Below are 25,977 nucleotides of genomic sequence, written 5' to 3'. Positions count from 1 at the left end.
AATAATACATCCGTTAGCCAACACTATAAGGCATCTGAAGCAAGCAGTTTATATTGATGCTATACATATAGATTTCACATATATGTATATATGTGGAATTTATATGTATAGAACACCATACATATGTTACACATAAAGAAGAACATGTGAGTATGATGCAGTACAAACAGACATTTAACATTTCACAAACATATCAGTTACATTCACAACCAAGTATTTTTGCCTTGATGCAAGACGGTGAGGTTTTGAAATTTAAAAATATAAAATAATATTAATATAAATATAAAATTTAAGAATTAAAAAAATTATCCTTAAATATTAAATTTAATAAGGTTTCAGTGGCTCAGTTTGGTTTAGTGTTGGTCCCGGCAAGACCAGAAGATATGGATTCGAGTTCCAATTGGAAACCTTATCATTTTTTAATTTTTATTGTCCTATTCTGTTTCCATATTTTAATTGAGAGTTTTACAATAGGGCTTAAAATTCAATAAGTTTATCCCAACAGTTAAAATAAAATAATAACCTTAACATAAACAAAGAACATTACAATTTTAATATTCCTTACACAATTATATTCAACGTTTCGTTCAAAAAGTATTTTCGTTAAATTTCATATTCTCACTGTAAATACAACTGCCTTGGGCCTTTTAGTGCTCCGAAGCATTTTAATCTGTACCTCAGTTCTATAGGACTTACAATTAAGTATGATTATGAGAAGGTCTTTTCGCTTTTGCGGTGAAATTTAATGAAACTAGGAGATAGGTCCGCCAAGGGTATTTTTTAACAAGGTCTTGAATATTTCATTCCGTTCCTTGACGATAAACAATTTAAGAAAGGGTATGATTTGATTTGGAATTTTCGTCGTAGAAATTTTTTTTCAATATTATTTATTAATTTTTTTAAATTTTTATTTATTCAGTGACATGGTTATGTATTACAATTATTAGGTGTGTTTAGACCACCAAGCTAGGCACATGCCCATGTTGTGGAGGTTGATTATATATACAGTACAATTAAAATTATTTATCAAGTATGAAATTAACATAGAAGAAAGTAAAATAAGTATAAAAAGTGTATAATTTAAAATAAAAAAGGAGTATAGAGTTTCAGGGAATATATCTAAAATAAAATTAAAGAAATATATAAATACAAATATAAATTCAATTTAATAAATCAATGTACTAATAATAAAAAAATAACTGATGATATTTTATATGTGTGAGTTGTTTATGTGAAATACATTAAAATAATTTGAAGGAATTTATCAAAAGATTGAAATATAAAAGAATTTAGAAAAAATATAAAGAATGTAAGACAAAGCATGAAGTAAAAAATAAAAAAAGAGTAAAAAATAAATATATTTTATACCGGTCAGTGGTTGAGTGGGCATAGCGCTTGGGTCTCACCCGAGCGTCGCGTGTTCGATTCCTCGGCTGGCTCGCTCGAAGTCCTCCATCACAACACAAGCAACATTTTCGGCTTTCTGTGGTGGTAGTAGGAGATTTTCAAACATTGTTGGGTTATTCGTAACCCGGGAATGTTTGTCTTTCTTTTCAAAAAAAAAAAAAAAAAATATTTATATAATTTTAATAACTTGCTATATATATATATATATATATATATTGTCCTCTTCCCGTATTATGTTGATCCAGTAAGAAGTTGTTAGACTAAGTTGATCCACATTAAACACCATATAACTTGGCTATTATGGAATACATCTGAATGAATTGACAACAGTGGTACAATACTTATCAATGTTGCCAGTTTGCCAGAAAAACCATTTGATATACTGTTAGTAAAATTTTCAAAATTTGTATGGAAATCGGATGCATAATTTATGTTGATCTACCCAAATTGGCATACTTATGTTGATCTCATATATATTGATCTATTCCCGTAGTATGTTGATCTACCCAAATTGGCATACTTATGTATGTTGATCTCATATATATTGATCTATTCCCGTAGTATGTTGATCCAGGTAAGAATCTATTAGACAAAGTTGATCTGTGTCCCTATATATGGTTTTACTAAATGAACCAATCAAGGGGCAATCGGTGGACTGTTCATCACAAGGTTTTATGTGATTCCGTAATCTTTTGTGATATTGAACTCAAAGTATTAGTCTCTAGAGTCGAATATCGCATGAAATGACTGTGAAATGGTACCGTTTCAAATCAAAATGACGAGTGTTGCTTGAATTGTTTATAAGAAATGTATGCGTATTTAGATCGAAACGAAAATTTCGCAAAAACAAATCCATAAAAAAATCATAACTTAGCAGGGGTACACGGGTTCATAGGGTGAGGTTTGTCTAGGTCCTGGCGGCGGATGCGTTTTCCCATCTACTGCGTGGCGGGCCGGATCGAAATAAACTGGTTGAGGGATACCTTTCGACCATAAAAATCCAAAATGGCGGCAAAAGGAATAATGTTATGTAGGAAATTTTGAACCTGTATCTTTTACCATCTCTCCTGATTACGCTTCGTGACTTAGTAGGGGAGGCCGGGTTCTTGGTTATAATGGGTAATTAATGGATGATTGGACGCGGTTGGAGCTAACTAAAAACTGTCCAAAGAAGCGAAGCTAGCAGTCCACAATGGAGTGCTGGTACCTACCCTAATATATGTTGCTTGAATTGTTTATAAGAAATGTATGCGTATTTAGATTGAAACGAAACTTTCGCAAAAATCAAATCCATAAAAAATACCTACTGCGTGGCGGGCCGGATCGAAAGAGACTGGTTGAGGGATACCTTTTGACCTTCAAAATCCAAAATGGCAGCAAAAGGCATAATGTTATATGGGAAATTTTGAACTTGCATGTATTACCATCTCTCCTGATTACGCTTCGTGACTTAGTAGGGGTGGCCGGGTTCTTGGTTATAATGGGTAATTAATGGATGATTGGACGAGGTTAGAGCTAACAAAAAACTGTCCAAAGAAGCGAAGCTAGCAGTTCACAATGGAGTGCTGGTACCTACCCTAATATACGGAAGTGAGGCATGGAACTGGCAGAAGAAGGCTGAAAGTAGACTGAATACTGTAGAAATGAGATCCCTGAGGCATATGTACGGTAAAATCATGTATGACAAAATGTGCGTATGCTGTGTCTATTCTACAGATATTTTATTAGAGCCTGTTAAAAGGAGCTAGCAGCATTGATCCCCGGTGCACCGTGCACGTGCTTGATACTCGACGGACACGAGCGGAATACACGTTCACAGTTAAGTTGATGTTATCTATACATATATGAACGGGTCGTTTCTCCGACTCGTTTTATCGTAAGTCGGCTCGCATGTGGAACGAGCTATCAACATAATCCGGGCCTCTTTAAGACCCGCATTAATAAATTCATTCCTACAGCCCCTACCTTAACCCGCCTCATAACGCTGCCCAACCGGTTGGCGACATAGTTTCTATGTATTTAAAGTGTAAAGACAGGGGCGCTCTAGTGAGAGGTGTCACATAAAAAAATCATACCGCCGAATTTGAATATGGAGACTTACAAAAACTTCCGTCTGGAGCCAGTGAGACTATGGCATCCTCAAAGGAGACCTCAAAGGAGATGACGAGGAGGAAGGTGGGAGAGTACCTGGCTATTCAGATATAACCAAACACTAATTGTAAAATAGTGCAAATTAATTTTAATAAAATTTATTTGAACCCGCGACCTACGGATTGCTAGTCGAGAGCCACCTCAAGTAGTTTGATATGTTTGGTGACTTAGCAGGAGTGCCCGGGTTTATGGGGTGAGGTTTGTTCGGTTCTTGGCGGCGGATGCGCTTGCCTACCAAATGCGTGGTGGGCCGGATCGATTAATCCTCTTTCAACGCATCGCCTTGCAACGCAGTAGGAGAGTTGGAATCTTATGTTTATCACTCGAACACACTGACCCCCAGAATACTACCCACCCATCCATACCTATTTCCTTCCCAGAACTCACTGACCTTCCTTTCTTTCAAAATACCCCCAACACAGCATTCACAAAGATGACATAGGCCTTGAGGGTTACGATTTTCCTTAGGGCCTCCTGTGTGGAGACGATGTAAAAAAATACAAACAATAAACAACTATCTCGCTAAAACGTTGGCGGTGACTAATGGTAGGTGTATTGGTTATCTAATATATTGGCTCCCGGGGCGGCGGTACACATAATTGTAATAATTCTCGAGGGCTCTGATGTACAGACATTATGGCTCCTGTTGATTGACGAACATATACTAAAACATCGTTGGTTGGAATCGGTGCTTGAAATGACTTTAGCCATGTTTAGTAAAAAACAAATTGGAATAAATTTTTCAGCAATTTCAATTTAAAATTTGAAAAATTAAATTCTCACCAATCTAATCACCGCAATTTTAATAGGCACATATTATGGATATTACGCTTTGTTTCAACTTAATCATTACAAGAAACTTACGTCGGGAGAGATGGTTAAAGATACATTAAAATAAAATTTTATTCAATCAATGTTCAAAATTTCTCTTATAAAATGACTTAAACAAATCTCACCCCGTGAACCCGGGCACCCCTGCTAAGTCACGAAACGTAGTAAATGATGCATTAAAGTTACATTTTTGTTTAATCAAGTTCAAAAGATTTTGTTGATCTCATATATATTGATCTATTCCCGTAGTATGTTGATCCAGGCAAGAAGTTATTAGACAAAGTTGATCTGTGTCCCTATATATGGTTTTACTAAATGAACCAATCAAGGGGGCAATCGGTGGACTGTTCATCACAAGGTTTTATGTGATTCCGTAATCTTTTGTGATATTGAACTCAAAGTATTAGTCTCTAGAGTCGAATATCGCATGAAATGACTGTGAGATGGTACCGTTTCAAATCAAAATGACGTGTTTCTTGAATTGTTTATAAGAAATGTATGCGTATTTAGATTGAAACGAAAATTTCGCAAAAACAAATCCATAAAAAAATCATAACTTAGCAGGGGTACACGGGTTCATAGGGTGAGGTTTGTCTAAGTCCTGGCGGCGGATGCGTTTGCCCATCTACTGCGTGGCGGGCCGGATCGAAAGAAACTGGTTGAGGGATACCTTTCGACCATAAAAATCCAAAATGGCGGCAAAAGGAATAATGTTATGTAGAAAATTTTGAACTTGTATCTTTTACCATCTCTCCTGATTACGCTTCGTGACTTAGTAGGGGAGGCCGGGTTCTTGGTTATAATGGGTAATTAATGGATGATTGGACGCGGTTAGAGCTAACTAAAAACTGTTCAAAGAAGCGAAGCTAGCAGTCCACAATGTAGTGCTGGTACCTACCCTAATATATGGAAATGAGGCATGGAATTGGCAGAAGAAGGCTGAAAGTAGACAGAATACTGTAGAATGAAATCCCTGAGGCATATGTGCAGTAAAATCATGTATGACGAAATGTGCGTATGCTGTGTCTATTCTACAGGTATTTTATAAGAGCCTGTTAAAAGAAGCTAGCAGCATTGATCCCCGGTGCACCGTGCACGTGCGTTCTACTCGACGGACACGAGCGGAACACAGGTTCACAGTAAAGTTGATGTTATCTATGTATGAACGGGTCGTTTCTCCGACTCGTTTTACCGTAAGTCGGCTCGCATGTGGAACGAGCTATCAGCATCTGTTTTTCCTCGTCCATATAATTCGCGCCTCTTTAAGACCAGCATTAATAAATTCATTCTTACAGCCCCTACCTTAACCCGCCTCATAACGCTGCCCAACCGGTTGGCGACATAGTTTCTATGTATTTAACGTGTAAAGACAGGGGCGCTCTAGTGAGAGGTGTCACATAAAAAAATCATACCGCCGAATTTGAATATGGAGACTTACAAAAACTTCCGTCTGGAGCCAGTGAGACTATGGCATCCTCAAAGGTGACCTCAAAGGAGATGACGAGGAGGAAGGTGGGAGAGTACCTGGCTATTCAGATATAACCAAACACTAATTGTAAAATAGTGCAAATTAATTTTAATAAAATTTATTTGAACCCGCGACCTACGGATTGCTAGTCGAGAGCCACCTCAAGTAGTTTGATATGTTTGGTGACTTAGCAGGAGTGCCCGGGTTTATGGGGTGAAGTTTGTTCGGTTCTTGGCGGCGGATGCGCTTGCCTACCAAATGCGTGGTGGGCCGGATCGATTAATTCTCTTTCAACGCATCGCTTTGCAACGCAGTAGGAGAGTTGGAATCTTATGTTTATCACTCGAACACACTGACCTCCAGAATACTACCCACCCATCCATACCTATTTCCTTCCCAGAACTCACTGACCTTCCTTTCTTTCAAAATACCCCCAACACAGCATTCACAAAGATGACATAGGCCTTGAGAGTTACGATTTTCCTTAGGGCCTCCTGTGTGGAGACGATGTAAAAAAATACAAAAAATAAACAACTATCTCGCTAAATCGTTGGCGGTGACTAATGGTAGGTGTATTGGTTATCTAATAAATGGCTCCCGGGGCGGCGGTACACATAATTGTAATAATTCTCGAGGGCTCTGATGTTCAGACATTATGGCTCCTGTTGATTGACGAACATATACTAAAACATCGTTGGTTGGAATCGGTGCTTGAAATGACTTTAGCCATGTTTAGTAAAAAACAAATTGGAATAAATTTTTCAGCAATTTCAATTTAAAATTTGAAAAATTAAATTCTCACCAATCTAATCACCGCAATTTTAATAGGCACATATTATGGATATTACGCTTTGTTTCAACTTAATCATTAAAAGAAACTTACGTCGGGAGAGATGGTAAAAGATACATTAAAATAAAATTTTATTCAATCAATGTTCAAAATCTCTCTTATAAAATGACTTAGACAAATCTCACCCCATGAACCCGGGCACCCCTGCTAAGTCACGAAACGTAGTAAATGATGCATTAAAGTTACATTTTGTTTAATCAAGTTCAAAAGATTTTTTAAGCATGGATTTGACGTTTGCGAAAGTTCCATTTCCATATAAATACGCGTGAGGCAGTCTATCCTCTTTAAGTACAAAGTCATTTTCATAGAATATGGATGTTCTAACAGAATCTAAAAAGTACCACGACGCGCGCGGAATCGGCGGTTTTCAATTTACAACGCATGCAAGCCGTCAAGTTTGACAGAAATATATAGATCAACAAAATAAATCGTGTAAAATGTATATGCGACCGAAAAATGGGCGTGGCTTACAGCAAAATCTCGATGACACAAGTTGATCTGTACGGATTTACATATGTATGCCAGCTTGGGTAGTGGATCAACATATCCGGGGTGGATCAACAAATGCAAACGGATCAACATATACCTGGCGTACCGTCGCGCGAGATCAACATAGTACGAGAGGGGATAAATATATATATATATATATATATATATATATATTTATCCCCTCTCGTACTATGTTGATCTCGCGCGACGGTACGCCAGGTATATGTTGATCCGTTTGCATTTGTTGATCCACCCCGGATATGTTGATCCACTACCCAAGCTGGCATACATATGTAAATCCCTACAGATCAACTTGTGTCATCGAGATTTTGCTGTAAGCCACGCCCATTTTTCGGTCGCATATACATTTTACACGATTTATTTTGTTGATCTATATATTTCTGACAAACTTGACCGCTTGCATGTGTTGTAACTTGTAACCGCCAATTTCGCGCGCGTTGTGGTACTTTTTAGATTCCGTTAGAACATCCATATTCTATGAAAATGACTCTGTACTTAAAGAGGATAGACTGCCTCACGCGTATTTATATTGAAATGGAACTTTCAAAAACGTCAAATCCATGCTTAAAAAATCTTTTGAACTTGATTAAACAAAAATGTAATTTTTATGCATCATTTACTACGTTTCGTGACTTAGCAGGGGTGCCCGGGTTCATGGGGTGAGATTTGTCTAAGTCATTTTATAAGAGAAATTTTGAACATTGATTGAATAAAATTTTATTTTAATGTATCTTTTACCATCTCTCCTGACGTAAGTTTCTTGTAATGATTAAGTTGAAACAAAGCGTAATATCCATAATATGTGCCTATTAAAATTGCGGTGATTAGATTGGTGAGAATTTAATTTTTCAAATTTTAAATTGAAATTGCTGAAAAATTTATTCCAATTTGTTTTTTACTAAACATGGCTTAAGTCATTTCAAGCACCGATTCCAACCAACGATGTTTTAGTATATGTTCGTCAATCAACAGGAGCCATAATGTCTGTACATCAGAGCCCTCGAGAATTATTACAATTATGTGTACCGCCGCCCCGGGAGCCATTTATTAGATAACCAATACACCTACCATTAGTCACCGCCAACGATTTAGCGAGATAGTTGTTTATTTTTTGTATTTTTTTACATCGTCTCCACACAGGAGGCCCTAAGGAAAATCGTAACCCTCAAGGCCTATGTCATTTTTGTGAATGCTGTGTTGGGGGTATTTTGAAAGAAAGGAAGGTCAGTGAGTTCTAGGAAGGAAATAGGTATGGATGGGTGGGTAGTATTCTGGGGGTCAGTGTATTCGAGTGATAAACATAAGATTCCAACTCTCCTACTGCGTTGCAAGGCGATGCGTTGAAAGAGGATTAATCGATCCGGCCCACCACGCATTTGGTAGGCAAGCGCATCCGCCGCCAAGAACCGAACAAACCTCACCCCATAAACCCGGGCACTCCTGCTAAGTCACCAAACATATCAAACTACTTGAGGTGGCTCTCGACTAGCAATCCGTAGGTCGCGGGTCAAAATAAATTTTATTAAAATTAATTTGCACTATTTTACAATTAGTGTTTGGTTATATCTGAATAGCCAGGTACTCTCCCACCTTCCTCCTCGTCATCTCCTTTGAGGTCTCCTTTGAGGATGCCATAGTCTCACTGGCTCCAGACGGAAGTTTTTGTAAGTCTCCATATTCAAATTCGGCGGTATGATTTTTTTATGTGACACCTCTCACTAGAGCGCCCCTGTCTTTACACGTTAAATACATAGAAAATATGTCGCCAACCGGTTGGGCAGCGTTATGAGGCGGGTTAAGGTAGGGGCTGTAGGAATGAATTTATTAATGCGGGTCTTAAAGAGGCCCGGATTATATTGATAGCTCGTTCCACATGCAAGCCGACTTACGATAAAACGAGTCGGAGAAACGACCCGTTCATATATGTATAGATAACATCAACTTAACTGTGAACGTGTATTCCGCTCAGTCCGTCGAGTATCAAGCACGTGCACGGTGCACCGGGGATCAATGCTGCTAGCTCCTTTTAACAGGCTCTAATAAAATATCTGTAGAATAGACACAGCATACGCACATTTCGTCATACATGATTTTATCGCACATATGCCTCAGGGATCTCATTTCTACAGTATTCTGTCTACTTTCAGCCTTCTTCTGCCAATTCCATGCCTCATTTCCATATATTAGGGTAGGTACCAGCACTCCATTGTGGACTGCTAGCTTCGCTTCTTTGGACAGTTTTTAGTTAGCTCCAACCGCGTCCAATCATCCATTAATTACCCATTATAACCAAGAACCCGGCCTCCCCTACTAAGTCACGAAGCGTAATCAGGAGAGATGGTAAAAGATACAAGTTCAAAATTTTCTACATAACATTATTCCTTTTGCCGCCATTTTGGATTTTTATGGTCGAAAGGTATCCCTCAACCAGTTTCTTTCGATCCGGCCCGCCACGCAGTAGATGGGCAAACGCATCCGCCGCCAGGACTTAGACAAACCTCACCCTATGAACCCGTGTACCCCTGCTAAGTTATGATTTTTTTATGGATTTGTTTTTGCGAAATTTTCGTTTCAATCTAAATACGCATACATTTCTTATAAACAGTTCAAGAAACACACGTCATTTTGATTTGAAACGGTACCATCTCACAGTCATTTCATGCGATATTCGACTCTAGAGACTAATACTTTGAGTTCAATATCACAAAAGATTACGGAATCACATAAAACCTTGTGATGAACAGTCCACCGATTGCCCCCTTGATTGGTTCATTTAGTAAAACCATATATAGGGACACAGATCAACTTTGTCTAATAACTTCTTACCTGGATCAACATACTACGGGAATAGATCAATATATATGAGATCAACAAAATCTTTTGAACTTGATTAAACAAAAATGTAACTTTAATGCATCATTTACTACGTTTCGTGACTTAGCAGGGGTGCCCGGGTTCATGGGGTGAGATTTGTCTAAGTCATTTTATAAGAGAAATTTTGAACATTGATTGAATAAAATTTTATTTTAATGTATCTTTTACCATCTCTCCCGACGTAAGTTTCTTGTAATGATTAAGTTGAAACAAAGCGTAATATCCATAATATGTGCCTATTAAAATTGCGGTGATTAGATTGATGAGAATTTAATTTTTCAAATTTTAAATTGAAATTGCTTAAAAATTTATTCCAATTTGTTTTTTACTAAACATGGCTTAAGTCATTTCAAGCACCGATTCCAACCAACGATGTTTTAGTATATGTTCGTCAATCAACAGGAGCCATAATGTCTGTACATCAGAGCCCTCGAGAATTATTACAATTATGTGTACCGCCGCCCCGGGAGCCAATATATTAGATAACCAATACACCTACCATTAGTCACCGCCAACGTTTTAGCGAGATAGTTGTTTATTTTTTGTATTTTTTTACATCGTCTCCACACAGGAGGCCCTAAGCAAAATCGTAACCCTCATGGCCTATGTCATCTTTGTGAATGCTGTGTTGGGGGTATTTTGAAAGAAAGGAAGGTCAGTGAGTTCTGGGAAGGAAATAGGTATGGATGGGTGGGTAGTATTCTGGGGGTCAGTGTGTTCGAGTGATAAACATAAGATTCCAACTCTCCTACTGCGTTGCAAGGCGATGCGTTGAAAGAGGATTAATCGATCCGGCCCACCACGCATTTGGTAGGCAAGCGCATCCGCCGCCAAGAACCGAACAAACCTCACCCCATAAACCCGGGCACTCCTGCTAAGTCACCAAACATATCAAACTACTTGAGGTGGCTCTCGACTAGCAATCCGTAGGTCGCGGGTTCAAATAAATTTTATTAAAATTAATTTGCACTATTTTACAATTAGTTTTTGGTTATATCTGAATAGCCAGGTACTCTCCCACCTTCCTCCTCGTCATCTCCTTTGAGGTCACCTTTGAGGATGCCATAGTCTCACTGGCTCCAGACGGAAGTTTTTGTAAGTCTCCATATTCAAATTCGGCGGTATGATTTTTTTATGTGACACCTCTCACTAGAGCGCCCCTGTCTTTACACGTTAAATACATAGAAACTATGTCGCCAACCGGTTGGGCAGCGTTATGAGGCGGGTTAAGGTAGGGGCTGTAGGAATGAATTTATTAATGCGGGTCTTAAAGAGGCCCGGATTATATTGATAGCTCGTTCCACATGCGAGCCGACTTACGATAAAACGAGTCGGAGAAACGACCCGTTCATATATGTATAGATAACATCAACTTAACTGTGAACGTGTATTCCGCTCGGTCCGTCGAGTATCAAGCACGTGCACGGTGCACCGGGGATCAATGCTGCTAGCTCCTTTTAACAGGCTCTAATAAAATATCTGTAGAATAGACACAGCATACGCACATTTCGTCATACATGATTTTATCGCACATATGTCTCAGGGATCTCATTTCTACAGTATTCTGTCTACTTTCAGCCTTCTTCTGCCAATTCCATGCCTCATTTCCATATATTAGGGTAGGTACCAGCACTCCAATAGATAACATCAACTTAACTGTGAACGTGTATTCCGCTCGGTCCGTCGAGTATCAAGCACGTGCACGGTGCACCGGGGATCAATGCTGCTAGCTCCTTTTAACAGGCTCTAATAAAATATCTGTAGAATAGACACAGCATACGCACATTTTGTCATACATGATTTTACCGTACATATGCCTCAGGGATCTCATTTCTACAGTATTCAGTCTACTTTCAGCCTTCTTCTGCCAGTTCCATGCCTCACTTCCGTATATTAGGGTAGGTACCAGCACTCCATTGTGGACTGCTAGCTTCGCTTCTTTGGACAGTTTTTTGTTAGCTCCAACCTCGTCCAATCATCCATTAATTACCCATTATAACCAAGAACCCGGCCACCCCTACTAAGTCACGAAGCGTAATCAGGAGAGATGGTAATAGATGCAAGTTCAAAATTTCCCATATAACATTATGCCTTTTGCTGCCATTTTGGATTTTGATGGTCAAAAGGTATCCCTCAACCAGTCTCTTTCGATCCGGCCCGCCACGCAGTAGGTATTTTTTATGGATTTGATTTTTGCGAAAGTTTCGTTTCAATCTAAATACGCATACATTTCTTATAAACAATTCAAGCAACACACGTCATTTTGATTTGAAACGGTACCATTTCACAGTCATTTCATGCGATATTCGACTCTAGAGACTAATACTTTGAGTTCAATATCACAAAAGATTACGGAATCACATAAAACCTTGTGATGAACAGTCCACCGATTGCCCCTTGATTGGTTCATTTAGTAAAACCATATATAGGGACACAGATCAACTTTGTCTAATAACTTCTTACCTGGATCAACATACTACGGGAATAGATCAATATATATGAGATCAACATACATAAGTATGCCAATTTGGGTAGATCAACATACTACGGGAATAGATCAATATATATGAGATCAACATAAGTATGCCAATTTGGGTAGATCAACATAAATTATGCATCCGATTTCCATACAAATTTTGAAAATTTTACTAACAGTATATCAAATGGTTTTTCTGGCAAACTGGCAACATTGATAATTATTGTACCACTGTTGTCAATTCATTCAGATGTATTCCATAATAGCCAAGTTATATGGTGTTTAAGGTGGATCAACTTAGTCTAACAACTTCTTACTGGATCAACATAATACGGGAAGAGGACAATATATATATATATATATATATATATATATAGCAAGTTATTAAAATTATATATATATATATATATATATATATATATATATATATATATATGTATATATATAGCATCAAAGTGATTACGTATTACTAGGTAAGCAAATGTAAAAATATGGTAAACTGTTGATAAGTATGTGCGAGTTACAGTGAGATACAGTAAAAATTCTTGTTTTACGAGTAACTAAGACTAATTACTAATAATTGTGAAAAATATATTGTCACAGTAACGTTCTTAATAAATACTGAAGCGACCCTAATGTACCTACATGAAACGTATCAGTGATGTCAAACTATTTACCCATCATTAACAGGAAAATAATTTTCCTCAGGGTATACGTTATCTTTGGGGATGCTGTGTGGAGGGAATTTTGAAGGAAAGGAAGGAGAAGATGTTATGGGAATTAAAAAGCTATAAGAGGTGGGTAGGAATCTAGAGATAAGTGTGTACAGAAGTGACGGACAAATGAATGATCCCTCCCTCTGTGGCGCAAGGCGATGGGTCAGGAGAGACCAGTTGGGGAGGTCAAAGGGTCTCCCCAAACCAGCCTCTCCCGATCTGGCACGCCATGCAGCTGGTGGGCAGGCGCATCCTGAACACACGTCAACCAATGAATCCAGGCACCCCTGCTGGATGATGATCTGGCGTGTAAATAACACAAACCATCCAGGGAATATTTTATTTCCCTATGAAAATAAATTGTTGATTAATAAATTCACTCTGCAGGGAGAAAACAACTTAAACCAGTCACCAAAATACATATGAACTGAAAGACTCACCAGAAAATGGTACTCGCAATTGAGGTCTTCTCCTTGGTCTTCAGAATCGGTGGCTGTCAGCAATTAGCACAATAACTTTGCATTTGCACTATAAGGTTATAAGATCAACCAGCTCACAAGAGAGTAGAAATATTAATGATAAGATGAATCAGCACATTGATTGTAATAATACGCACTGCCATGATTTGTGACATTTATTGTGACAAAAAATATTTTTTATCATTTTTGTCTTAAATAGACCTCTTTTGACAAAATGACACAATCCCGGATGAATCCTCTGATCAAATGCAAAAGGTGACTGTAATTTGTTTATCATTCACCTGCAGAGAAAAATCTATCCTAATCTGATCAGAGATGTCTCTTTTGTCATTATATATTAAAAAATTAATTAATTCATGTATTATGTTTGTACATTAAAAAAATTATTCCCATTATAAAGTAAATTTTAAATCGACTGCCTCTCCACCTGCTAAATATCCAATAAATGGTTCCTGGGTATCGAAATCCAACAATGGTTGCGGAGGTACCCAAACCCGCCTTCCAAATTGTAAAATAGTAATTGCAAATTGTAAATGTAATCTCTTGTTTAATATTTGGGTTATTATGTTGTGTTGTGCTTCCTCCTTCTTTGGATAACGTTTCGGACAGCATGGAGTCCATCATCGGGGCAGATCGAGGAGATGTTGGCGAAACATTTGATAAAGGAGCAGAAAATGCAACATGGTATAAAAAGCCAATTAATAATCACAACACACGAGAACTCCGCCAGTGGAAGACAATATACAATCTCTATTAATAACAAAATAAATTGTTTAGATTGACGATAAATAAATCAAAATTTAAAAAGATAATCTCGTAGCTGTTAGCATTTCAATTACAATTTTTTTTATTGTCTAGTGAAAGCATTGGGAGGTCGAAGATTTTAATAAAAAAATTGTTTATTTTCATTACGGTAGGCAAAAAAAATCCATTAGTTTGTATCTCGATATTTCGAATAAATAAGGTGAGTGACTGTTCGACAGATTTTAAAATTTTAGTTGGTAATTAATTACTTAAATCTCATCGATCATGAATTTCAACAACGAGTAATGATTACATTATGGTATGTTTGCAATATTAATCTCGAAAATTAATTGTATAGTTTTTCAAAGGGAACTTAATTACTAAAATAGTAAACTCAATATTGGCGGACGGCAGTATTTTTAATATAAAATACTTTAAAAAATCCGAATTAGAACAGACTTATATAATTATATTTAAATTATAGCTGGCATTGAAGTTGGAGTGAAGCATAAACTGTTAAAATTAACTAGTCAAATCGTCACCCTAGTGCGTATTTGTCCAAATGACCAATCGACAAATTTTACAGACATTTTTTCTTTTAATGAAACATCATAAAAGATGTTTAAGATGAAGGTAAAGGTAACATCAGCTTCAGTGATTCTCAGTAAAGTGACTAATTATTATTTTGTTGTACTTTATTTTTAGTTTAAAAATTGAGATTGAATAATTTGCTAATTGGTCATTTGGATAATTAAGAGGAAGCTACAAGCCAAAAATTTGTATATTCTTGGTATACCTAATAGGTAATAGGCATTAAAATCGCTTGACAAACGGAGTCTAGAAACGTTCGATTTCAAGAACAAAACTGGTTTTTATTTATTTTGTAAATAATTTTATAATAAAGCAAAAAAGTTAATCAAGTGAAATTGTCACAGATAATCTTAGTTAAAATACTGTATTTTTTAAAAATTGTTTCCTTTATGCGTTCATACATTTCTATTGAAAAAAAGTTTTTTAGTAGTTTACATTTATGTTTTTATTGAGTAATTTATTATTTTATTTGTATTCTATTCCAGCGAAACGATAGGAAAACCTTCAATTTATCTAAAGCATATTTTTTTTGTATTCATAATGTACACCAATTCGTTATAAAGATTAATCAAAATAGTGATTCACCATTAAGCTTCACCTTAAGCACTAGGGCGACAAAATGTATACAAGCAGAAAAAAATTCCAATTTTACTATTTCAACAGTACAACATAGATGAGGTAAAAACATGTGCAAGCCAATTTATAAATGGTCTGAAAGTCCGATATTTAAGAACTATTATTATTATACAAATAATTAATGAATTGTTTTAAATATACTTTAATATGTAAAACCAACCGGTTTCGGTTCACCCTGTATAGTGTATTTACTACTGGTGTAGGGTATTAATAGGTAAGATAGAAGAGGGAGAGAGAATATCAACTTAGTAAGGGGGGAGGTAGGGGGTTAAAGCAGAGGGAGGTAAGGGTGAAAGTAGGTGGATGGGAGGGGAATATGTTTAAAATGGGGGTATTTGACAAGTCTAATTGCTTATTTAGTAATTTGGTTTTATTTAATTTCCAAAGCTTTTAGATTGTTTAAACGTAAACCTCTCCAATTTCTGTACAGTAAATCTATCCTCGTGGATTTTAATTATTTAATTAGTGATCTTTGTCTATTAGCTGTGTTGCGAATTCTGAAAAACCTACACTATTTAGGCACCTCAAGTGTTCAACCTCGCTCATTTGAACATTTCTTGCAGTTGTACCTACGTAAAATGCTGGGCAATCATTTTATTCAAGCTTGTATAAGCCAGAATGGCTTAAATTATTTTCTTTATTATTTTAATTGATCATAAGTTGATTTGATTTTTATTAAAGAAACGTCAACCATCAATGTTATGATGTGTGTCTGTAATATGTATTTTTGTTTAACCGCCCTTTGGGCTTTTAAATAAATAAACACATTTTTTATAAACAGCACATAAGTACATAATGGTTATAATAATGTTTTAAACATATTAATAGTTACATACCTAATAGAAAAAAGTGTATTCATGCTTTTTAAGGAAAGCATTATTTTTATAGTTAAATACTGTCATCATTCTCTACTCGATGTAATTTCTGAGAACACGAATTGTACATAAAATTAGTGCGAAAAGCACCTACATTAAATGGAGCATGGAGTCTACTGTTGTATTTATAAAGTATTAGGTATTAATCACACCCACCAGGACAGGACTCTCTGAATGTCCGATTGATTTTAAATAATAATAAAACAACAATTTTTTCTTTGCTGTGACAAATTTGGTTTTTAAATTGATTGCGTTATATGACTATGATTTATGTTAATCGGAAAGTGTAATTTATAATTTATGTGCCTTAAAAATTTAAACTCTCTACTCTTTAAATTATATATGTTAGACCGGTCAGTGGCTGAGTTGACATCGCGTTTGGGTCCCACCCAGGCGGAGTGTATTCAGTTCCTCGGTTGGCTAAGTCCTCCATCACTACACAAACAAAATTTTCTGCTTACTGTGGTGGTAGTAGGAGATTTTCAAATATTGTCAGATTATTGGTAACACGGGAATGTTTTTCTTTATTTAAAAAAAATAAAGGTGAGTGAGGAATTACATTAAAAATCTTTTGACCAGCCTTGTGTATGTTTACAGTGTTTTGAGTGTATAAGGATGCATTGTACTTTTGGATGATCTTAACAAAAAACCGAGACATTTCAGTGCTTTATGTGGTATGTACCAGTGATAATGTGGTGTGTCTTTGTAATAATAACTGAACAATTATTAAAGTAAGACTGAGAAGTTTTAGAAAATGTAGTATATACTGTTCGTATAATTAGTTTATAAACTCCTGATACTTTGTTCAAAGAAATGAATAAGGTATATTATCAAATAATAAAAAATTGCATTTATGAAAGCAACAACATGGAAAAAGAGCGCAGCTTCACTAGGAAGATAGTATTTTCATGAAACTCTGAAATATATTACATTTAATTGCAATGTCTGCAAAGTGCTTCCCGGAAAAAATCCCACAAAAAATCCACACTTCTCTTTTAAGCATAATGGGTAGAGTTTGCAAAGGTTCTCGGAATTGTTCCATCTTAATGTGTCGCTATTCTCTCCGCTTCCTGAAGGTTTCCTTAGTAACAACCTAGCCAGATAGAGGGCAACAAGGGAACTAAACAACCCTTGCTGGAATAGTGTTACACTGCTCTATTTCAGCTACTAGCAAAGGCTCTATTTAAGGTTCCATGAAAGCCGGAAATGGGCAGTGAAAGTTGTAATGGACTTTTCCGCGCTAAAAATAAGCGAGCTTTGGGAAGTGAGAACAATATCGGGAATAAAACATTTTATCAGACAACCATTTAAAAAGTTGAGGCGCAACTGCGTTTAGTTTTTTCCGTCTTGCCTGATGAAATAATCATTATTAAGTGATCTTTCGACGTTTATTTCAACTTAACGAATACAAATCTTCAAAGATACGCCAACCTGTCGCAGCTAAAGTTGATAAAAGAAACGTACGGCCCAAAATAATGGCCCCAAAATGAAATTGTTCTTTATCTTTTTTACTGATCTAAAAATACAAGACTGCCAATTTTTGTCAGATTTAACGCACATAAATTTCCCCTTCAGAAAATATGTATAACCCACTAAAAACTATTTTTATAGCAAGATAATCGTTTATTTATGCAGTAGGTTCATTTTATTTCCAAACGACTACAGTTTTATGATACTTAATATTTAACCTAACCTAACATAACCACTATCCTTTTTATATCGGCGTAGAAAATATGATACTTTAGAATTTTAGAAATTATGAAATATATTTTTTTATAATATAACTTAACTCAAACATAGACACAAAGTTCTATCAATCATTGGACCAATGAAACCAACTCAAAATTTAATTTTTTTATACCTGATCTTCTTACTAATCCAACTAAATGGTGAAAAATACATCAAAAAAATTGTGGTTCATACAGAGAGATTGTATTTATTTAAAGAAAATTATGAGGAAGCAATCAAAAAGATAAATATTGATTTGGATACACACAGTGTCAAAATGGCTGAAATTAAATAAACCAAATAAAATAAAATGTTAGAAAGACCAATAACATGAATAAAGGCAAAAGAAATATCCACGATGAACCTTTATTTTAATGAAAAAAATATAAAAGAAGTTGTAGAAATCAAATATCTAGGCGTCATTATAGACTCAAAGCTGAACTTAATAATGCTCAAATAATGCAGTCTAAACAATAAAACAAATTGCAGAAAAATTTCATTCCTTGGCAGAATACGAAACAAAGTAAATAAAGAAACATGTCAGATAATATGTAATACTATTTTATCACCACATTTTAATTACTGTTCAAATATTCTTTTTCTTTGGAAAATTAAATATACGAATAATACTTAAACGCAACATATACACACGGATAAAAGACATGTTAAATGAGCTTAATTTTATGATGGTAAAACAAACTATATATATTATTTATACGTACTTATTTTTGCACAAAAAATTAAAATAGGGATGATGTATAAGGTACTGAATATAAAAGTAAATTACAACCACGAGATATATATACGGACACGGGACGAGAAATGCAAGGAAAATCAGATTCCGAACAATAAAAAGTGAAGCACCCAGAAATCTCTCATGTACCAGGCCATCCAACTGTATAACACAATCCCTAAGAAAATAAGTGAGATTTTTTTATATTTTTTTTATAGTGAATACCTCACAAGAGTCCCAACTGCTCCCGTCTGGAGCCAGTGAGACTATGGCATCCCCAATTGGGGGATGTTGTGAGGCTGAAGGTAAGTGGGGAAGGGAAAGAGGAAGGTGGGGAAGTACCTGGCTATTCAGATCTAGTCACTAAACACGGCTAAAGCCATTTGGAGCAACGTTTCAATTCTGAATGGTGGTCTTACACCAGGGCGATACTGGTAGTATCTTCCACTCTGAGAAGATGGTTAAATTTAAAGAGGAATTCAGAAAACATATTTTCCTCAAATATTGTTTTTTTTTGTGACATATAATATGTACTTAAATTTAAATATTTAAAGAACAATTGCTTGCCAATTACAATAATTATTTTTTGTTGTGTTTCTTAAACTATTAGCACACACGACGATGTGAGCTAACTTAAAATTAATAAAACAAAATGTTCATAGAGAGGATGAAAAAAAAAAATTTCAACATTTAGTTTTCATAATTATGAACCAGGCCGAACTTATTGGCATACTAACAACAAACAATACTTAAGCGGCATATAAATATGTAACAGATGAATGCGTGCCAAAAGTGCATGACGTGGAAAATTTGAAACATTATTAAAGCTCCTTGTCCACTGATGCAGAATTACGTCATGTTGCTTTATTGCTCATTTAACTTCTAAAGTAGGCAGACGTTTGTAAACATCTAAACCAACGGAAAAAAATAACTGGGACGAAAAAAATCGAAGTTCCTATGTGAAATGGGATACTTTTTGTAAGTGCGACACGGTTTTGGGATTTTCACGTATTGGGGTCACTTCCTGAAGGTTTTTTTCTGATATAGGTAGCTGCTATTCTCCGACGCAAGAGGGAGTGTAGGGAATACTATACGCACAGTTTTTTTTCGTTATTCGATTTATACGATTAAGAAAAATAAAATTCCATAGAAGACTGTTCATATTTTTATTAAAAAATACGTCAAATAAATTGTCAATTAAACTAACACTTTTTTAAGGATACACATACCAAAATCATATTGAACAAGATAGAATGCAAATAGAGCGGATATGAAATGGCCCGAAAATCTAGCTTTTGATACTTAATTTTGTATTGTGATCAGTTCAGTAATGTCATAGCAGCCTACTGAAGTCCCAGAATAAAAAGTAATATCAGAAAAAAACAAATTTTACAAATTAATAAATAAAAAATAAATTAATTTAATTTTATAAATTAACAAACATTTTTTTTCAAAACATAAAAGAAAACAATTATACAGGGTGTTTCAGGACGTACCCGACACACTTGACCCGTTTTTCTGAGATTGTTTGTGGTAAAAATAGTTCCAGCCAATAGTCTAATAAGACTACTTAAAAAAAAACCTTTTTTCCCTCAAAATCATAAAATAACACCATTTTAATAATGGAATAACTCACCATGTAAAACCTCAAATTGTAATATTTAATGATTGAAGATAATAACAACTCTAAAATGTACATTGGAGAAAATTAAATCAAATTGTTAATTACGTACCCTCTTCTCCTGCTGTGTGTAGATATCTCAGTTATTTTCTTTTTGTGTTTTGATATTTTTTGTTTATTTATCTTTTTTTCTGTATGTAACATGAATTTTATGTGAAAATTTCACTGGTTAATGTAAAATGTAATATCTAAATAGTATAAAACACAGTCACTATCTGCGTCTATCTGTTTGTGCGCTCAGTTCTTCAAAACTGTGCAACGGAGTTTGATAAAAAAAATTAATATCATTCAGCGATTTTCTTCCGGAAGGTTTATATATATATACTAAATGGATACAATATTTATTAAAAGCAGAGAAAATTCGAGTTACGCCGGGTCCGTATCAGCTAGTTATTTATATAAAAATTTTTAAACATTTTGTTTCCCCAATAAGTTAAAATAAAAAAACAAAACTATCAATCGAAAAATGTGAAACAGAAAAATATTCAGTAGCATTTAGGAAGCTCCGCGTTGTTGCAATCGCATTTCCTAGAAGCAACTGAAACTTTTAATGAATTTTTCATTCAAAATTTTTCGTTTATCTTCAATTGCAAAATTTAACATTATTTAAAGTTTGTCGGGTACGTCCTGACAAACCTAGTATACAATAAATTCCCTCAAAGGACATGGATAAACCACGTAGAAATAGGATGTCAAGTAGAAACAAAATACTTAATGCTTTTTAAAACATAAGAAATATAATAATAATAATATTTTAATCTGTCCTTATCTGCAAATGTTTAGATGAAACCTGTAATGCTATATTTCATTTTGAAAGACTTCCCGGGAGAGTTAACAAAACAACGATAAAGAAGATAGTATAAATTGAGTTATTTACTACGAGGGTCGATGAATTATTATCCATCAAAAGAGGAGATAATTCGAAAATAAAACTTCAGAAATTAAATAATACGCATAAAATTTTATCTGAAAATAATACTAAACTTAGGTACCTACTGCCTACATACTAAGAGATCATCGTTCATAAGCTTAATCCCTTATGAATGCAACATTATACTTTAATTCGAAATTCTATATACTGAAAAGGGTGAGCATTGATGCTGTATAGATAATCCATCATCTCAATTCACACATAACGTGACCAACCGGATAACTCATCTAAGTCATGTCGTCAATGTCATGGATTACATTGCCACACATTACGGACAGACCCACATAATGAATGAATGTAAAATGTAGTAAGACAAAAACACGAAACTTTCCGAAGTCAATAAAAAACATATTAATTCGATTCGTTCTAGATTGTAAAATTTTAACTTTTATGACGTTAATAGCTGAAGTTATTGGCGTTGCCCAGGTTTAATGCAGTTATTTTTTTAAATCAGTTGTATTTTTATTGGTATTTTTCATCTCAATTTGAACGCCATGTGTGCAAAATTTCATAAAAAATTTGCTTTAAGTTTTGGAATAACGGGATGGGGTGATTTTTTTAATCTTATGTAGACAGTCACCTTTCTCGTGTTTTGAAGGTTAAGTGTGCAAAATTTCATAAATCTTAGAGAGATCAAGAAAACATCTCCCTGCAAACTAAAATAACTTATCCTCTAATATATAAAATGGATGTGCATTCTTTCTAGGCACACAGGTTTCGAAAGAATAAGTGTAGTGTATTCCTCATAAAATGTCGCGAAAATTCCCACAAAATGTGAAAAACACAAATTTTAAAAAAAAATTATGAGAACGTCCAATGAAATTTTAAGGCTGATATAAAAATAACAAACAAGATTTAGAAAAAGAATTTAAGATGATTTGGTAGAAGAAGTGAGCCATGACCAAGGTAGACGTGGTATCGTGAAGTTAATAATTATAAATTAACAATAACAAACTTTGCGCTGTGGCGATATCGTAACCAATGAGGTTTATCCGAGTTGCGATTATTGCTAATTGAAAATTTTTATAATAAATATAAATGATAATGACAATACACAAAATTTTAACCTCTTGCTTGACAGATTTAATAAAATATACACTCATTTAGATGAAAAAAATATTTTATCTGAATAGCAAAAAGGTTGTCGCAGAAAACATATGGGATGTAAAGAACAATTAGTTATTGATTCTGTAATTCTAAAACAGATTTAAACTCGAAAGCGTAATTGACATACTTACTTTATAGACTACCAAAAGACCTTCGATAGTATTCCGCACTCGTGGCTGATCAAAAAATTAAATATATATATATAAAATTAACTCCAGTATTATTTACTTTTTGGAAAATATCATGTCCTTTTGGAATATCAATTTAAAAAGTAAGAAAATTTTTAACCGGGCATTTCAATTAAAAGAGGGATTTTTCTTTGGTGGTTTATGTTACAATAGCTTGATGACACAACTTAACGCATATTCGAAACGTAAAATTAAATCAATGATATATTTTATAATCAGCAAAAATTTATAGAATTTTTGGCATGTAAAGGTTAAGACTAGTAGGTTATACTTTGAAGAATACTAGAACTCGTGTCCAAAACAAATATAATTTTCTCTGACAATAAACATATTCTAAGATATCTTTATATGAGAACGCATGGTGAATACCCACGATTTATGCATCACATACAACAGCTTTTAAAATCATGAACTATTACATTGACAGCCCTTACCTCTTGGAATACTATAAATTGTTTGTACCGAACAACTACCGTCAGGGTCGACGCCATGACTTGCTCTGTATTCCACGCGGAAGAACGGACGTTATGGCCCAGCATAGCATGACAAGAGGTATGGTGCTGCTAAATGATACCTCTAGGTCTCTTGACATTTTCAACATTGGCCTTGAAGATTTCAAAAGTCATTTTAGGCAAGAACTCTAAAATATCGGTTATTGCTTTGTATATTTGGATATTTTCACGTGTATTGTAATAGGATTGCATCAATCTGTAATGCACAAATATATATATATATATATATAATTCAAGGCCAATGTTGAAAATGTCAAGAGACCTAGAGGTATCATTTAGCAGCACCATACCTCCATATATATATATATATATATATATATATATATATATGGAGGTATGGTGCTATATATATATATCCCGCTACATTTGTATACGCTACATATATGCCGATGGACATGACTCAAACTGTTATAGTGGCAATCCTGAAGTCCGATCAACTGGATGCAGAAAATTATTGAATTTGTTTTTTCTTAGCATTAAATCCTCCATCTAAAATGTTAATTAAAAGCAAGTTTGGAATAAAAATTAAGGGTAATACAGGGGAGAGTAGTACAATTTCGCATTCATTATTTATGGATGAAATCAAATTATTTTCGAATTCTGAAAAAAATTTACAGAAAATGATCAAGGTAGTTAAAAACTTCTCAGATGATATTAAAATTACTTTTGGTTTAGATAAATGTAGAACGATCCATATAGAGAAAAGCAAAATTGTAGATTTGGACGAGAGTATATTTAGAAATTTTCAAATTACTAGTATGAAAAGGGATGATTTCTGAGGTTTAAAAATATTTCTTTACATCCAGTGTGCGAAGTGGGTATTTAATGTCAACTTATTATGTCTTTACACCCAGTGTGCGACGTGGGTATTTAATGCTATCCCTGCCACAGAAGTAGTATACCATAATACCTAATAGACGTTCCCCTAAACGCACACGCGAATACGCGTTATATTGCTCATTCTCGCTGCCCCAGAGTTTAATTGCTTGGAAAAACTATCGCTTCGATCATTTCCGACACTGCGGGGATCTGTGCTAGATTATTCCGAAACGAACGTGGGATTAATAAAGCGGCAGACAGATTTTCTTTTAGGATTTCACTGAAAATGCTCGGGGAAAGTTGTAGATATCAGATGTAGTAGTTTCTGAAATACTACTGAAAGAAAATAGAGCTTATAAAATAGAAAATAAATCGTGTATATATAATCGTCGTTCTTCGTATGCTGGAAGAGAGTTGATAAAGGTCAAAGTGGGATGCAGAGGTTATTCAGCCAGTCGACGGCATCGGGAATCACTTTGTTCAGCTCAGATAATGAGATTGGAAAAATGATGGAGAGGATATTCTTTATCGATGTGTTATGTGGTTTTTTAAATAGTTAAGGTTTTTCAATTAACATTTTCCGTTAATATATTTTTTCTCTTATCCGAGGTAGGATCTTAACCCTTAAAGCTCCGTAATAATCGTTCAATAGGAATAAGGTGGTTTGAAAGGGGGACAATATGTAAATGCGAATGTTGGTGGAGCGCGATAATATATAAAAAAACTATTGTAATTATAAGGCGTAAAATATTTAATAAAGAACGAATTATCTTAAATATAGTAAAAATCTTTCTACGCAAGTCTTCTTAAATAGCATTTAAAGAAACCCGCCAAGACGTCACCTAATGAGAAATTAAGTATTTAATAATACCTTTCCTACAAACATAGGGTTGGTTGTTAACAAATGAATAAAATTTAAAAAGCATTAATTGTTGAATGAAATACTGGTTTATTGAATAATTTGGCGGTTAAAAATAATCCGACCTAGCACATTGGTTCTGTGCATCTGACTGACAATCAGAAAGTGCGGATTCAATTCCAGTCGGCGGCATTTATTTTTATTGTTTAATTATTATTTTAATTAATGCTTATATTAATTTGTTACATAAAAAAACATTTAAAATATAGTTTAAATATTGAAGACAATATTAGTGATTCTTAAACGCAAATCTGAAACAGAAAAATCAGAAAAGGAAACGGTCACATCTGGGACCGTTTCCTTTTCTGATTTTTCTGTTTCAGATTTGCGTTTAAGAATCACTAATATTGTCTTCAATATTTAAATATTATAATTTGAGGTTTTACTCAATAAGTTATTCCGAAAAATAATAAAATATAGTTGTTTATCAGTTGTCCAAAACTTAAAACTCGTTCATTAGTAAGGTTGAAAGAACATTGTATTTTTATAAGGTATTTTCAAAAGAAAAAAATATTAAATTCCAACTGTTTTTAAAACACCATCGAGATAAAATTTATAAAAGTCTCGCGGCACTTATCATCTCAGATTTCCAGATTGTTCATTTTTCACTCGGGTAACTTTAGCTTCGTCAGTGAAAGGTCTCGCATAGTATGATGTTCCATTATAGGTTACTACCCCTGCAAGGGTTTGTTGACCTATTTAAAAATTCTATGGAAATTTGCTTACTTCCTTCAACATTGTCATCTCTCTC

The 25,977-nt window shown here is 34.7% G+C and overlaps 1 pseudogene; it reads left to right on the top strand.

Annotated features, from left to right (window-relative positions):
- The first annotated feature begins 22,633 nt into the window (after positions 1-22,633).
- LOC149420484 (U4 spliceosomal RNA) lies at positions 22,634-22,762 on the top strand (annotated as a pseudogene).
- Positions 22,763-25,977: the final 3,215 nt, after the last annotated feature.

Source organism: Hesperophylax consimilis, chromosome 10 (genome assembly GCF_061612785.1).
Source record: "Hesperophylax consimilis isolate HC1 chromosome 10, BYU_Hcon_1.0, whole genome shotgun sequence".
Lineage (NCBI taxonomy): Eukaryota > Metazoa > Arthropoda > Insecta > Trichoptera > Limnephilidae > Hesperophylax > Hesperophylax consimilis.
The sequence above is the reverse complement of the archived record's forward strand: the minus strand, read 5'-3'. Positions and strand labels throughout refer to the sequence as shown.